This window comes from Dasypus novemcinctus, chromosome 16 (genome assembly GCF_030445035.2).
Source record: "Dasypus novemcinctus isolate mDasNov1 chromosome 16, mDasNov1.1.hap2, whole genome shotgun sequence".
Lineage (NCBI taxonomy): Eukaryota > Metazoa > Chordata > Mammalia > Cingulata > Dasypodidae > Dasypus > Dasypus novemcinctus.
The window spans coordinates 96,999,202-97,012,964 of record NC_080688.1 but is presented as its reverse complement, the minus strand read 5'-3'; positions in this window follow the sequence as shown (position 1 = coordinate 97,012,964).

Here is a 13,763-nt window from a genome sequence, read left to right as displayed (position 1 = left end):
CAGCAATGTTCACAGCAGCATTATTCACTACTGCCAGAATTGGAAGCAACCCAAATGTCCACCAACAGATGGATAAGCAAATTGTGGTGTATACAAATTTACATATAATGGAAACTTACTCAGCTGTAAGAAGGAATGCAGCATTAACTCGTGGATGACGTGATGAGTCTTGAAGACCTTATATTGCGTGAAGTAAACCAGGCGCTGAAGGGCAGATGATGCATGACCTCACTGATATGAATTAAGCAAACTGAGCAGACGCACAGAGCTAGAGAGTCTGGAAGAAAGGTTTACGGGGATGGAAAGGGGGTAGAGAGTTGTGAGCCAGTGCCCTGTGGGCGAAGTCTACGACGGGGGGAAGGGTCGTTGTGCCGTGGATGGCCGTGGCGCTGGTGCGGCGATGCTATTGGGTTTGGCGGTGCTGGTCCGGGAAGGGCTCCGGTGGGGGTCGGGCTGGACTGCCCATGGAACTGGGAGGAGGGGCGGGGGCGGGAGCAGGTGCACGCTGGGAATCTGCTGGTCTGTGGTTAAAACTTCAACACTGGGAATGTCCTTTTGGCCAATACAGCAGGGGAGGGTTCCTGGTGTAGGGTGTCGGATGTGGGGGTACAGGGGACAGGGTGCACCTGGGCAGGCTTCTGTGGAATATGAGTGTTCCTCCTGTCACAGTGTGTTATACCAGTGGGTGGGGACCTACACAATAAACGAGAAAATACTAAACTCCTATCCTGGGGAGTCATGTTATGTTCTCAAATAGAGGGGCAAGAATCCCTCGAGAACATAGGCAGTGCCTAATAAAAGAAAACTGACCAATATGTCAAACCCTTAATATTAATGCAGTAACTATGAATCTTACTCTTCAAAAAGTGAAACTTAGTGGTTACCATAAGTTCCAAGGGGATGGGGAGGGAAGGATGGAACACAGGGCATTTTTAGGGCATTGGAATTGTTCTGCATGGTCTTGCAATAGTGGATACAGGCCATTTTAAATTTCATCAAAACCTATAAAAGTGTCTGGTGCAAAATGTCGACGACTGACCACGGTTAGCATCAGTGCTTCGATATTTGTACATCAATTGTGACAAATGTATCATCCGCATGTAAAATGTTAATAGGGAAGAGTGGAAAGGGAGGAGAGTGCTGGGTATATGAGGGAAAGAATAAAACTAATGCAAAAACAAAAACAAAAAAAATGTAAAGAGGCCTGACTGTCATAGCCCATTAGGAAGAAGCCCTTAAAGGGTGAGAAACATGCAGCATGCGTCATATTTACCCTGCAGAGGGCACTTTGCCCCGACCGTGACCCTCAGGCAGCCCTGCAGCCGGGACACATCACAGCAGCTCTGCTCTGGAAGGAGCCTCAAAATCTCCGCTCTCACAGGACACCGTCCACTGTGCCTGAGTGACCCCGGGCAGCTGCCCCTGCTGGGGGGAGGCTGCGCCTGAGGCCGCAGCGCCTCTGCCCACTGTTTCCACCTGGGAAGGGTCTCTCGCCTCGAGGTTCTCACATCAACTGTTAAACCTCAGGCCGGACCTGATCTCACGCGGGTTCAATGGGAGGTGACTCCTGCTTTGCGCCCGAAGGCGAGGGTCCTGTCGACACTGCAGGCCCCTGCCGTACCCCAGGAGGGTGGCCTTGGCCTCCAGCCAGGGAGGCGACAGGCAGCTCTGGGCTCTGTCCAGGCCAACAAGCCAGAGAGCCCGCACCCCCGTTTACCTGACCCCATCCCCTGTGCCCGGGCAGCTGTGTAGATCTACACACATGGGGCTGGGGGCCGCCACCAGTTCGGACCTGCAGACCCTAAATAGCCGGTGGGCTCCCCTTAAGGCAGAAGTCGCTGGCAGCCCCAGCTCGGAAGCTGAGGACACGCTCACCCTGCCTGGTCCCTTCAGCGTCGGAGTTCCCGCCAAGTAGCCGACTCCCATGTCAGAACTTGGAATTCAACCTCTGTCCTCAGGACCCTGTGGACATGATTTGGCTGTTGCATAAAATAGGAAAGAGGAGAGGGAAGTTGATATTGAGAATACCCTCAAGTAAACTGGGAGACCATCCAACAGACTTCCAGTGAGAATTTAAAATTAAAAAAAAAAACACTTTATTTTGAAGTATTATAGGCTCGCAATAAACCGTAAAAAGTAGTATAGAGAAGTCCCTTAACACATAACCCAGCCGCCCTGACAGTAGCACCCTGCGCTGTCGCACCCTGACGCTGACAGTGGCCCAACGATCTCCTGCAGAGGACTTTGTAGCGCAGCAGGCTCTGCAGGCGCCGTCTCCTGGACGTCTGTGTTGCGGCCCACACGCCTCACCTGTGAGATTCATGTGACGCCACCAGAGCCAAGACACTGAAGTGTGCCATTGCCGCGGGAACGCCCCATCGGCACAGGAGCACCCGCCAGGCCCCACGCGCTCCCTTTGGCCATGCTGACCTCCGTCTCTAGACTTGGTCGTCCTGGGAATGTTCTGCAAATGGAAACACAGTGACAGCCTTCTGAGCTCGGCCTTCTCCCTCGAGAAGGAAGCCCGAGAGCCACCCGCCTCACGAGTGTCAGGTGGTCCCTTCAGTTGCCGAGCACTGAGCACTGGCTGTGACGTGCCCGTGCGAGCCCTCGACCCACCAGGACACTGGGTTGTCTCCAGGGATGGGCTCTTAGGAGTAAAGCTGCTGTGGTCTAACAGCGGGGGGCGGGGGGTGCTGGCCAGGGAAGCCCCTTCCCCTCAAACACAGGGGACCTCTGCAGAGGTCCAGAGGAAATGGGAAAAGGTGGTAACCACGGAAACATTTCAGGACGCATGCCCATCCCCTCTCCTGACTTCCCTGCAGCCTACCTGAGCTGCAGTGGCCCAGAGGCAGCAGGTGTCCACTGGGCTGAGCCAGCAGCTCCTGACCACGGCTGCTCAGGCCAGCAGCGGACAGACCTGCTTCCACAGGCTCTCAAATACGGAGGTTAGGTTGATGGAAATGCACATCAGTCTCTTGTTCAAAAGAAACAACCGAGTCAACCGTTTGCTCCTGTCTTTTGTGACTATCAACAGTTAGAAAGGGGAGCAGGGTCTGGAGGGGGCCACAACCAACTGCCTAGAGTGTCATCATTAAAAAACCACAGCATAGAATCGTACAACACAAACAACGAGTCCTAATGTAAAACACGGACTATAGTCAATTATATTTTATCAGTCGTAACAAAGACACTACAGTAACGCGAAGGGTCAGTAATACAGAAAACCGTATGTGTGAGGGGGTTATATGGGAACTCTGTACTTTTACATGATTTTTCTGTACACCACAAACTCTCCAATAAATAAACTTTTAAAGAAAAAAAGTCTGTCATGTTTGACATCACCTGTCTTGGGTACTCTGCAGGGATTACTTAGGAACTGGGATGACTTTTTTTTTTTTTTAAAGATTTATTTTCCTCCCCTCCCCTCCCCTCCCCCTCCCCTCCCCTCCCCTCCCCTCCCCTCCCCTCCCCTCCCCTCCCCTCCCCTCCCCTCCCCTCCCCTCCCCTCCCCTCCCCTCCCCTCCCCTCCCCTCCCCTCCCCTCCCCCGGTTGTCTGTTTTCTGTGTCTTTTTGCTGCGTCTTGTTTCTTGTTTCTTTGTCCGCTTCTGTTGTCGTCAGCGGCACGGGAAGTGTGGGCGGCGCCATTCCTCGGCAGGCTGCTCCCTCCTTCGCGCTGGGCGGCTCTCCTTATGGGTGCACTCCTTGCGCATGGGGCTCCCCTACGCGGGGGACACCCTGCGTGGTGCGGCACTCCTTGCGCGCATCAGCACTGCGCATGGGCCAGCTCCACACGGGTCAAGGAGGCCCGGGCTTGAACCGCGGGCCTCCCATGTGGTAGACAGACGCCCTAACCACTGGGCCAAAGTCCGTTTCCCGAACTGGGATGACTTTTGAAAGGGAATTGTTCTCTTGCGTCTGGGCCCATGCTGGCAGCCCCCCCACACACACACACCCGGATCACCACACAAGTAAACCTGGGGATTTATGACCTATAATGTGGAATTGTAGCCTGTAAATCAGCCCTCTTTATCATTTTTCAGCCCCTTCCTCTCTACCTGGAACCCCTGATCTGTTATTTTCTCCCATTTCTCTTCCCTCCTACCTGAATAAATCACTGGCCTAACTAAAAATAAATAACAATAACTAATAAATACAAGGGAATTGTTGATGTACCAAGTGAAGAAGGAAGAGTCAAAGGAAACTTTCCTTTTCTGAACTGATGCTTCTAAATCCAGAGAAGAATAAAGTGCTCAGTTAAAACACTGGATGTGCTTACGGGAAGCGCTAAGGCAGGCCTCTTCCTGGCTGAGCGGGGCTCAGGCCCTCTTCTCCACCTTCCTGCTGCTCTCACCTGCTTCATGGGCTTTACCTTGAGCGGGGTCTGAAGTGAGGGCAGAAGATGAAATGGGCTGCTCCTTCCCACAATAATGAGGGAAGTGGAAAGTAAGTCAGAGCCCAAGACAACTTACAGTGTTCCTTAGTTCGTTGCATCTAGCGGTATTGTTATGCCTTGCTTTTCCATCGCAGTAGGAGACTCCTTAACCTGAAAGGCCAGGAAGGGTCGTTTTTGTTTCCTTCAGAATGAGCAGGGGAGAACCATTTGCGCTGAGAGGGCTCATGGAGGACTGTCAGACCAGAGTGCGCTGGGGCCGCCTGGAGAACCGCTCCGTCAAGGGCTCAGGGGAAGACTCCATGTGGTGGCGGTGGCCCCCGGCTGTGAGGAGGGCAAGGGTCCCAGGTACAGGGATGACGTGAGCAGTCCCGGGAGCTGGAAAGGCAGGTGGTGTTCAAGGAGCAGTGAGCAACTGGATTCTGAGGACGCCTGCGGCATGCCTTAGCTTCCCAGCTGCCGTTGTAAACAGCACAAAGTAGGCCCGCTTAATCGGTGGGGATACTGGCTCGTGCTTTGAGGTAGGAGAAGCCCAAAGTCGAGGTATCCATGAGACAGCCTGTCTTCCTGAAGTCTGGGGGAGTCTGGGGCTGGCTGTGGCCACCGTCCTTGGCTCTTCTTTCACGTGGGATGCGCATGGCAGCGTCTGCTCCGTGCCTGCGCCTTTCTCTTCTGGCTTCCATCCACGCCCAGCCTCTCCTCCTCCCTCAGTCTGAGCTTCTGCTTAGAAAGGATTCCGTAATTTGTATTAAAGGCCAAACTGATTCAGCTGGCCACACCTGCACTAAAAGGAACCCAACATTAGAAGGAATAACTAAACTTAAAAATAGAGAATACACAATCTGAAGAACAAGGACAAAAGGAATGAAGAAAAATGAACAAAGCCTCAGAGAAATATAGGACACTACTGTTACTGGATTATAGGTTCTTGACTAAACTGCAAGAAACGAATTTCGAGAGCATGCTGGGTTAGTTAGGCAGTAATTTATTCAGGTAGGGAGGGAAGAGAAATGGGAGAAAATAACAGATCATGGGTCCCGGGTAGAGAGGACGGTGCTAAAGAGTGATAAAGAGGGCTGATTCACAGACTACAGTTCCCCTTATAGATGATAAATCCCCAGGATTTCTTGTGCAGTGATCCAGGTGGGGTGAAGAAGGCATGGACAGGCACAGGGACAGGGACAGAGACAGGGACAGGGACAGGGACAGGTGCAGGGACAGGGACAGAGACAGGGACAGGCACAGGGGCAGGGACAGGGGCAGGGACAGGTGCAGGGACAGGGACAGGCACAGGGGCAGGGACAGACGCAGGGACAAGGACAGGCACAGGGACAGGCGCAGGGACAGGGACAGGGGCAGGGACAAGGACAGGCACAGGGACAAGGACAGGGACAGGGACAAGTGCAGGGACAGGTGAAGGGACAGGGACAGGTGCAGGGACAGGGACAGAGACAGGGACAGGCACAGGGACAGGCGCAGGGACAGGGACAGGGGCAGGGACAAGGACAGGCACAGGGACAAGGACAGGGACAGGGACAAGTGCAGGGACAGGTGAAGGGACAGGGACAGGTGCAGGGACAGGGACAGAGACAGGGACAGGCACAGGGACAGGCGCAGGGACAGGGACAGGGACAGGGACAGACGCAGGGACAGGTGCAGGGACAGGTGAAGGGACAGGCTCAGGGACAAGGACAGGGACAGGCGCAGGGACAGGCGCAGGGACAGGGCCCAGTCACTTCCCCACTTGCCTTTTAAACCGTTAGTTATTCCGCCCCTTGGCTAAGGACACAGAGGAGTCCCAGCTGTTTGCTGTTTTGCTTGATTACCTCACCCGTCAATCCCCCAGCAGGGCCCAATGGCAAAGCCCCTGGAGAATATCCCAGGCTTCTCCTGGCTTCCAGGGGAAACCTCGGTCAGAATGGGAGCTGTTCTCCTGAGAGCGCTGTGAAGATGAAGAAAGAATCAAGGCGGCGGACTTGGCCCAGTGGTTAGGGCGTCCGTCTACCACATGGGAGGTCCACGGTTCAAACCCCGGGCCTCCTTGACCCGTGTGGAGCTGGCCCATGCGCAGTGCTGATGTGCACAAGGAGTGCCGCGCCACGCAGGGGTGTCCCTCACGTAGGGGAGCCCCACGCACAAGGAGTGCGCCCCGTAAGGAGAGCCACCCAGCACGAAAGAAAGTGCAGCCTGCCCAGGAATGGTGCCGCACACACAGAGAGCTGACACAACAAGATGACACAACAAAGAGAAACACAGATTCCCGTGCCGCTGACGACAACAGAAGCGGACAAAGAAGACGCAGCAAATAGACACAGAAAACAGACAACCGGGGTGGGGAGTTGCGGGAAGGGAAGAGAAATAAATAAATAAATAAATCTTTAAAAAAAAAGAAAAGAAAATCAATTTGTGGGAGCGAATGCAGCAGTGCCCACCACCCAGATATGCCCGACATGCCCAGCCCCCCGTGCCCGACGTGCCCAGCCCCCCGTGCCTGATGTGCTCTGCCCGCCCCCCCGTGCCTGATCCCCCAGGGCCTGGCTCCAGAATCAATGAGCAACAACCTCTCCTGTACAGGAAAATTGCCAGAAAAGGGAGAGATGTGGCTCGAGCATTTGAGGGCTTTTTCTGCACATGGGAGGTCCCGGGTTCAGTTCCCCATTTCTCCTAAAAACCAAGCAAACAAAGAATCAAACCAGCTCGGGGGAGCCTCTTGGCTCAGTGGTTGAGCACCGGCGTCCCACATAAGAGGTTCTGGGTTGAATCCCCAGCCCCTGGTCCCTCGAAAACACAAAAATGCCAGAAAAGAGCCTGCCCCCACCCCACTGTCTTTGGGGACACACAAACGGGGTGCTGTTGCCCTGCCAAGTTCCGAGCAGTGCTGCCCAGAGGCCCACCCTGCCCCCAGGTGCACCTCTGAGCCGCGCTCTGACCAAAGCAGCCTTTCTCCGCCGGGCCCTGTGCCCACAGACAAGGCTGCAGTCGCATGGCGAGGAGCACGGGTGGGCACCCCGGCTCTGTGGCCCCACCCACAAAATGAAGCTGTTTGCCCTGGCTGCGCCTGGCACCAAGGCTGACGGGCTGTGTGGGTTCATCCTGGGCAGCCGCCTGCAGAAAGCAGGCCGGAGGCTCATGCCCTGACTCCAGGGCTGGGGTCCCCGGCTCGGCCCCTGCTCTGCCTCTTCATGCAGCAGGCCCAGAGCAGGGCAAAGAGGGTCTCCTCTTCTGGCCCTTGCACCTTACTGCCCAGGTGCCTGTTTCTCCACCTGGTGCCACCGACGCTGCGAGGAGGGCCCCACCTTCCACTGAGGAATGGGGTGCTGGCTGCTCCAGAGCGGACTTGTGCAGCCACATCTCCTGCAGACCCCCAGCTCAGCCAGGGACCATGTCCTCAGTAGCAGAACTTCCGCTACGGGCAGTCTCAGCCCGGCCGACGGCCAGCTGGGTGGACCTGGACAAGTGACAGGCCCTCTTGCACCTCCACAGCTTCGCCTGTGAACCAGGGCTGCCAGCACCACCTCCCACGTCGTTTGGGCAGGCACCGGTGTCAGCTGCTGTCGTTGGCATCACAACCTCCTCTTCTTGAAGGACCGTCCTTCAGTTAAGTGACTTCCTGAAGTGGAACTGCATAAACGTCCATGTTGGGTACATGTGGTGCCTGAGACCCTAGGATTTCAGGGAGACATATATGCAGAAGTATAGTAAGCATCAATGGGATTAAACATGTGTTAGTTCTTGAGGTCGCTGTAAGAGGGCTGGGATGCTTTTCAGGCATCACCGTTGCGGGAGTCTCCTCCCCGTGGCCACAGAGCCCAGCTCTGCGCTCCGGCCCAGCCAGCTGCTCCAACATCTTCACTTTCCTTTGAAGCTTAGTCCCAAAGCATTCAAAAACAGACAGTAGCAACAAAAGCCTCCCAAAGTTACAGAGGGGCAAGAGTAACCAAAACTTTCTACCAGCTGTCCCGTACAGTAGGATGAACTATTACCTTGCTAAAAATACACAGACGTTTGCTTAAATGGGTGCTTAGAGATGCGCTTCCTGCCTCGAGTCCCCCTTCCAGTGCCCACGCAGGCACGCCACACCCTCCGTCTCAGGACAAACGTCGCAGGAACCAGCGCCCCCATAAGAGGGGCACGGTGCGCCCCCCGGGCCACTCGGGTGGAGGGCTCAGGGCTCTGCGCTGTCCCCATCTGCATCAGTAGAACTTCCTTTGCCGTGGAAAAGGGCAAAGCCTGGAGCCTGCAGGCGGTTCCTGCAGAACCTAACAGCCTTGCAGCGAGAGGGGAGCCATCCCACCACCTCCACCTACTCACGGATGATGACAGAGCCAAGCCCACAGGTGGGGAAGCCTCGTGCCGCCGGCGGGGGTGCAGCCTCCGTGGCATCCAGCCTGCTCCCAGGCTGTGCTTCAAAGCCCTGCAGCCTAACAGCATGCACACACACATGCGCACACCTTTGCTTGACCACTGCACAAGCTCCGGCTTGTATAAGCCACATTCACGCAAGGATCTGCACCGAATCGTCTCTACTTCTCCTTATTCAGAACTAAAACACGCACACACAGACTTTGTTCTTGGCTTTGTGACTGAGAGTAATGTACTCTGGAAAACCTTGCTTTAAAAACCCAGCAGTTGGCCACGTAAGCTGGACAGGGGCCATGTGAGCCCTCGGAAGCCCCCTTGGTTGCCACAGGCATGCGCAGGCCACGGCCACAGCCACGGCGTGCAGCTTCTAAGGTGCGAGCCTGAGCAGGGACACACACCTCACCAGTTCAACTCTTCAAATGCTGCAGCGGCCTCAGAAACAGGCTCTGCGGCATGGACGCCTCACGGTGTGGCCCCTTGGACGTGCGCGCCACTCTGCGTCCCCCTCCCAGCAAGCACCGGCTCGCTCTGTGTCGGCCACTATCTGGTCCGAGCAGATCCCAAGAGGCCTGAGCTGCCTCTTCCTGACCTCGACCCACAGGGCTGGTTGTCAGGCGCCTCTGACTACAGTAGGATGGAAGCACAGAGAGAAACTTCATTTTTAATGCTGGAGCTTCACCGGACACTGCAAGAATTCCTCCTACACATAACTTCCCAGAACAGCACACTTCAAAAAGCTGTACCCCATAATCTCAAGCGCTATCTTGAGAGGCGCTCTGCCAAAGGGAATTTGAAAATACATGTAGAAAATAGGGGTGTTGCAAGGACACGCACTGCATGAAAATTAAACTAAATGAAATATGCTACAGTGTTTTCTGTTCTGACTTTAGTCACTGAAAAGTTATTTTAAAACTAGGTTGCTTCCATATTTATCAGGAGATTTGGATTCTGATGTCAAGCAGTCCCCTCTGGCAATGTGGCATAAAGAGAGGCCCTGCGTCCATCTCACCCCCAGCGCCTTAGACAGGCAGTCTAAGTGAGGTTTTGTAACACTCTTGTTAATCTTCTGTACCTCTTTATGGAGGGGCAGGATAAGACGACGAAAGGCTGCGTGTCGAAGAATCGAGAGCAAAGAACTTGTTTCCCATGTTATTGCTACCAAAATGCCAGGTTAGGCAGGACTTGCGTTTTTCAGGGAATGAGCTCCACTTACAAATTTGCTATTTCTAGAGGCAGAACCTGAAGCGCCCCGGGCGCCAGCAGAAGGGAGCAGTGGCTCTTAGTTGTTCCTGTGCTGTGTTGAGGCCGTCTCCTGGCAGATGGCGAGGAGAAATCCTGGAAGGGGGTGGGCCAGTTTGCATAAAGCGCCCATTCCCGTCCAGGAAGGAGAGGAAGTACGACCCCCCCAACCCTGTGTCACTGGGATGGAAGCAGAGGCTCAGGGACCTGCTGCTCTGGTGGGGGCGGGGTGCAGGGGTTGCAGAAGAAGGGGGGGGGAGACCCCCAGAAGCCTGCTGAGGGTGGGACCACGTGAACTTCTGAGCATCCACTCTGAAATCGAGTTGGAGTTTATCAGAAGTTTACTCGTAACAGAATCAGGCTATTCTAAGCTTCATTTTTCAGAGTGAAAACAACCTGCCGCTATTCAGTGTGCTAATACCGCTTTCCTCAAAGCAAACGAATAGCACGCCGCGCTATCTGCGCGGCTTCCTCCGAGGCCTGGGGCCCCTCCTTTATCACCAGATTTGGCTCTGGGTTCCGGAAGCTGTTTGGACGCACCAGGCTGGTAAACGCCTCCCCTGTCCCCTTCTCACGAGTGGGCCGCGCTGGGCGGTGGAAAGCCGGCAGCCCTGGCCACCCGCCCGAGGGGCGCTGCCCAGTCTGAAGCAGAACCACCCAGCCCTGCGCGCGTGCCCCGGAAGCGTATTTCACACACACACACACACACACCCCCCATCGAGGACCGCTGAAGGAGACCCCCCCTTTTGCTTTGATGGCCCCCGAGCCAAAGAGCCAGGGAGGTGGCGCGGGGGGCGGCGCCAGGCAGCGCGCTCGCTGGGGCTTCACGTGTCCATCACGCACCCCACAGCGCTGAACTGAGGCAGACGCCACCGTCACCCCACTTCGCAGAGGAGGAAACTGAGGCACAGAAAGGTTAAGTACCGTGCCGGGGGCACTCGCTAGTAAGTGCCAGGTGGGGCTGTGCAGCAGGGACTGCTTTCCGAGCCAGAACGCCGGGGACGCTGGGGAGCGGGAATGGCCTGCGGGACCCGCGCCCTGGCCGGGGAGGTGCGCCCACAGGCCGCAGGGCTCCCGCAGCCAGGACAGCTGCTTCCCCGGGCTTGGTTCTTCCCACGCCCCCGGGAGCCCTGCTTTCCGCCCGAGCCATCCCAACGGCTGACTCCTCCAGCCCGGCCCGCGGGAGCCGCGCGCCGCGCTCCGCCCCTCCTCCGGCCGGTCCCGGAGTCTGCGTTCAGCCGCGCGCCGCGCTCCGCCCCTGCTCCGACCCTTCCCGGGGTCTGCGTTCAGCCGCGCGCCGAGCCCGGGGCGGCCGCGCCCACGTCCCCTGCCCCCGTCAGCAGGGGTGTCTGCTCTTGTCCGCGGAGCAAACCCGCGCTGGCCCTGCCCGGCCCGGGAGCCAGAGGGCGCGAGCCCAGGACGCGCTGCCGCCCGGGGCAGATCCTCGCGGCCCAGGGGAAGGTCCTGCCTCTGCGGCCCTCGGGGAGCAGCTACTCAAGGGCTGCGGTCCCGGAAGGCTTCCCAGGGGAGGCGACCTCCAGGCTGAGGCTGGAAGGACGAGGAGGAAGGAACAGCGCGAGCGTGAAGTCGCAGCGTAAGGGGAGAGCAGCCGGCGCGGATGCTGCAGGAGGGAATTCGTGGGGGTCCCGCGGGGGTCCGGGTTAGGGCTGGAATGCCCGGGAGCGCCGCCAGCAGCGGAGCGCGGGCCCTGTCCAAGGGCTGCGGCAGCAGATGGCGTGCTCAGGGCCAGGCCCTGGTCGCAGGACGGCTGCGGAGGGGCGCGCACGCGGTGAATGTGGACGAGGAAGCGCCGACCCTCGCGCAAGATGCGGCTCAAGGCAGAGCGCGGCTCCCGCCCGGCTGCTGCTGAGGCCCGGCGCCGGGTCCGCCTCGGACAGCGCGGCGGGCCTGGGTCTGCCTCCCGCCGCGCCCGGCAGAAGCCTCTGCCCCTGGGGACGCGCCGCTCCTCTCGAGCTGCGCACGCAGGGGTCCGCAGTCTCCCCAGGCAGACTTCCTGTGGTCAACATCCTCCACAGCAACCTGGGACCCGAGGAGGGGGCTTACAGAGACTCGGGACCCTCTTCTCTCCCCCGGACAGCAAGAGGACAGGCAGGAAAAGTGTGTGTGTGGGGGGGGGTTGGGGTTCCAGGGTTTAGGACACCAGGAAAAGGCTGGACACCGCCCAGAAGAGAGGGACAAAAGGAAGGGAACGGTCAGTGAGGAGAAGCTGCAGGTGCACCCACCCAGCCCTTGCCTGCCCTCCAAGCATGCGGTTTTGAATTCTCCGGGGCTTGGGCCTCTGGGCCTCTGGCCAGCAGCTAGGGACAGAGGAGGCGGGACAGGGGCTCACCTCCCCAAGAAAGGGGAGAGCAGGGGAGGCAGCCTAAGGCTGACTCAGCTTCTGACCCACACATTTGGTCTGCTGTGTCCCAGGAGCCCTTTCAGGCCAGATGGGGCTGCACCTTTGACTGGAAGCAGGCAAGGGGCTAAAGAGACCCAGAACTAAAGAGATTCAGGACTAAAGAGATCCAGAATTAAAGAGACCTAAAGAAATCCAGGACTCAAGAGACTCAGGACTAAAGAGACCTAAAGAGATCCAGGGCTAAAGAGACCTAGGATTAAAGAGACCTTAAGAGATCCAGGACTAAAGAGATCCCAGACTAAAGAGACCCAGGACTAAAGAGACCTAAAGAGATCCAATACTAAAGAGACTCAGGACTAAAGAGACCCAGAACTAAAGAGATCCGGCCTTCTCAATCTCCCTCCCTACTGACAGAACCATTGCTGAGGATGCAGAAGGGGGTGGAATTATTTCCTACCAGAGAAAAGAGCGGGGGCTGCCAGCAGAGGCTGGAGAACTGTCTCTGAGAAAGTTTGATTTGTGAGGCTCTGCATAGCCTTGAACTGCTCTCACATTGTTCTGGTCGGAGTAGCAACAAACACACCCTGACCAGCTCTGAACTGACAGGGCTTCTGAAGAGCACGTCTGCTGGTGAACCACGGACGTGCATGCAAGGAAATTAAAAGAAAATAAGTGAGGGAAACGGACTTGGCCCAGTGGATAGGGCGTCCACCTACCCCATGGGAGGTCCATGGTTCAAACCCTGGGCCTCCTGACCCGTGTGGAGCTGGCCCATGTGCAGTGCTGATGCGTGCAGAGTACCGTGCCACACAGGGGTGTCCCCCGTGTAGGGGAGCCCCATGCACAAGGAGTGCACCCTGTAAGGAGAGCCGCCCAGCGCTAAAGAAAGTGCCACCTGCCCAGGAATGGCGCCGCACACACGGAGAGCTGACACAGCAAGATGACGCAATGAAAAGAAACACAGATTCCTGGTGCTGCTGATAAGTATCGAAGCGGTCACAGAAGAACACACGGCGAATGGACACAGAAAGCAGACAACAGGGAGAGGGAGAAGGGGAGAGAAATTTTTTTTAAATCTAAAAAAATAAAAGAAAGTAAGTGAGAGGTTGTTGGGGCCTTTACACACTCTCCCCTCCCCTAAGGCCCTTGGAGGCTGGTCTGCACAGGGCCTGGATTTGAGCAACTGAACAGTGATAATCCCAAAGAGCTAGAACAGGTTGAAACAAGGGTCAAAGAACAGCAGGAAGACACAGCCACCTTCTGCTAAATCCCTATGAAAGAGAGAAACAGCGAGCATCAGAGTAAACTCACCATCACAATCAGATTCCTAGACAGCCGCAAAAAGTTACAAGCTATGCTAAGAAAACAGAAGACATGGCCCAAGCAAAGGAATCTATCAAAGCCCCA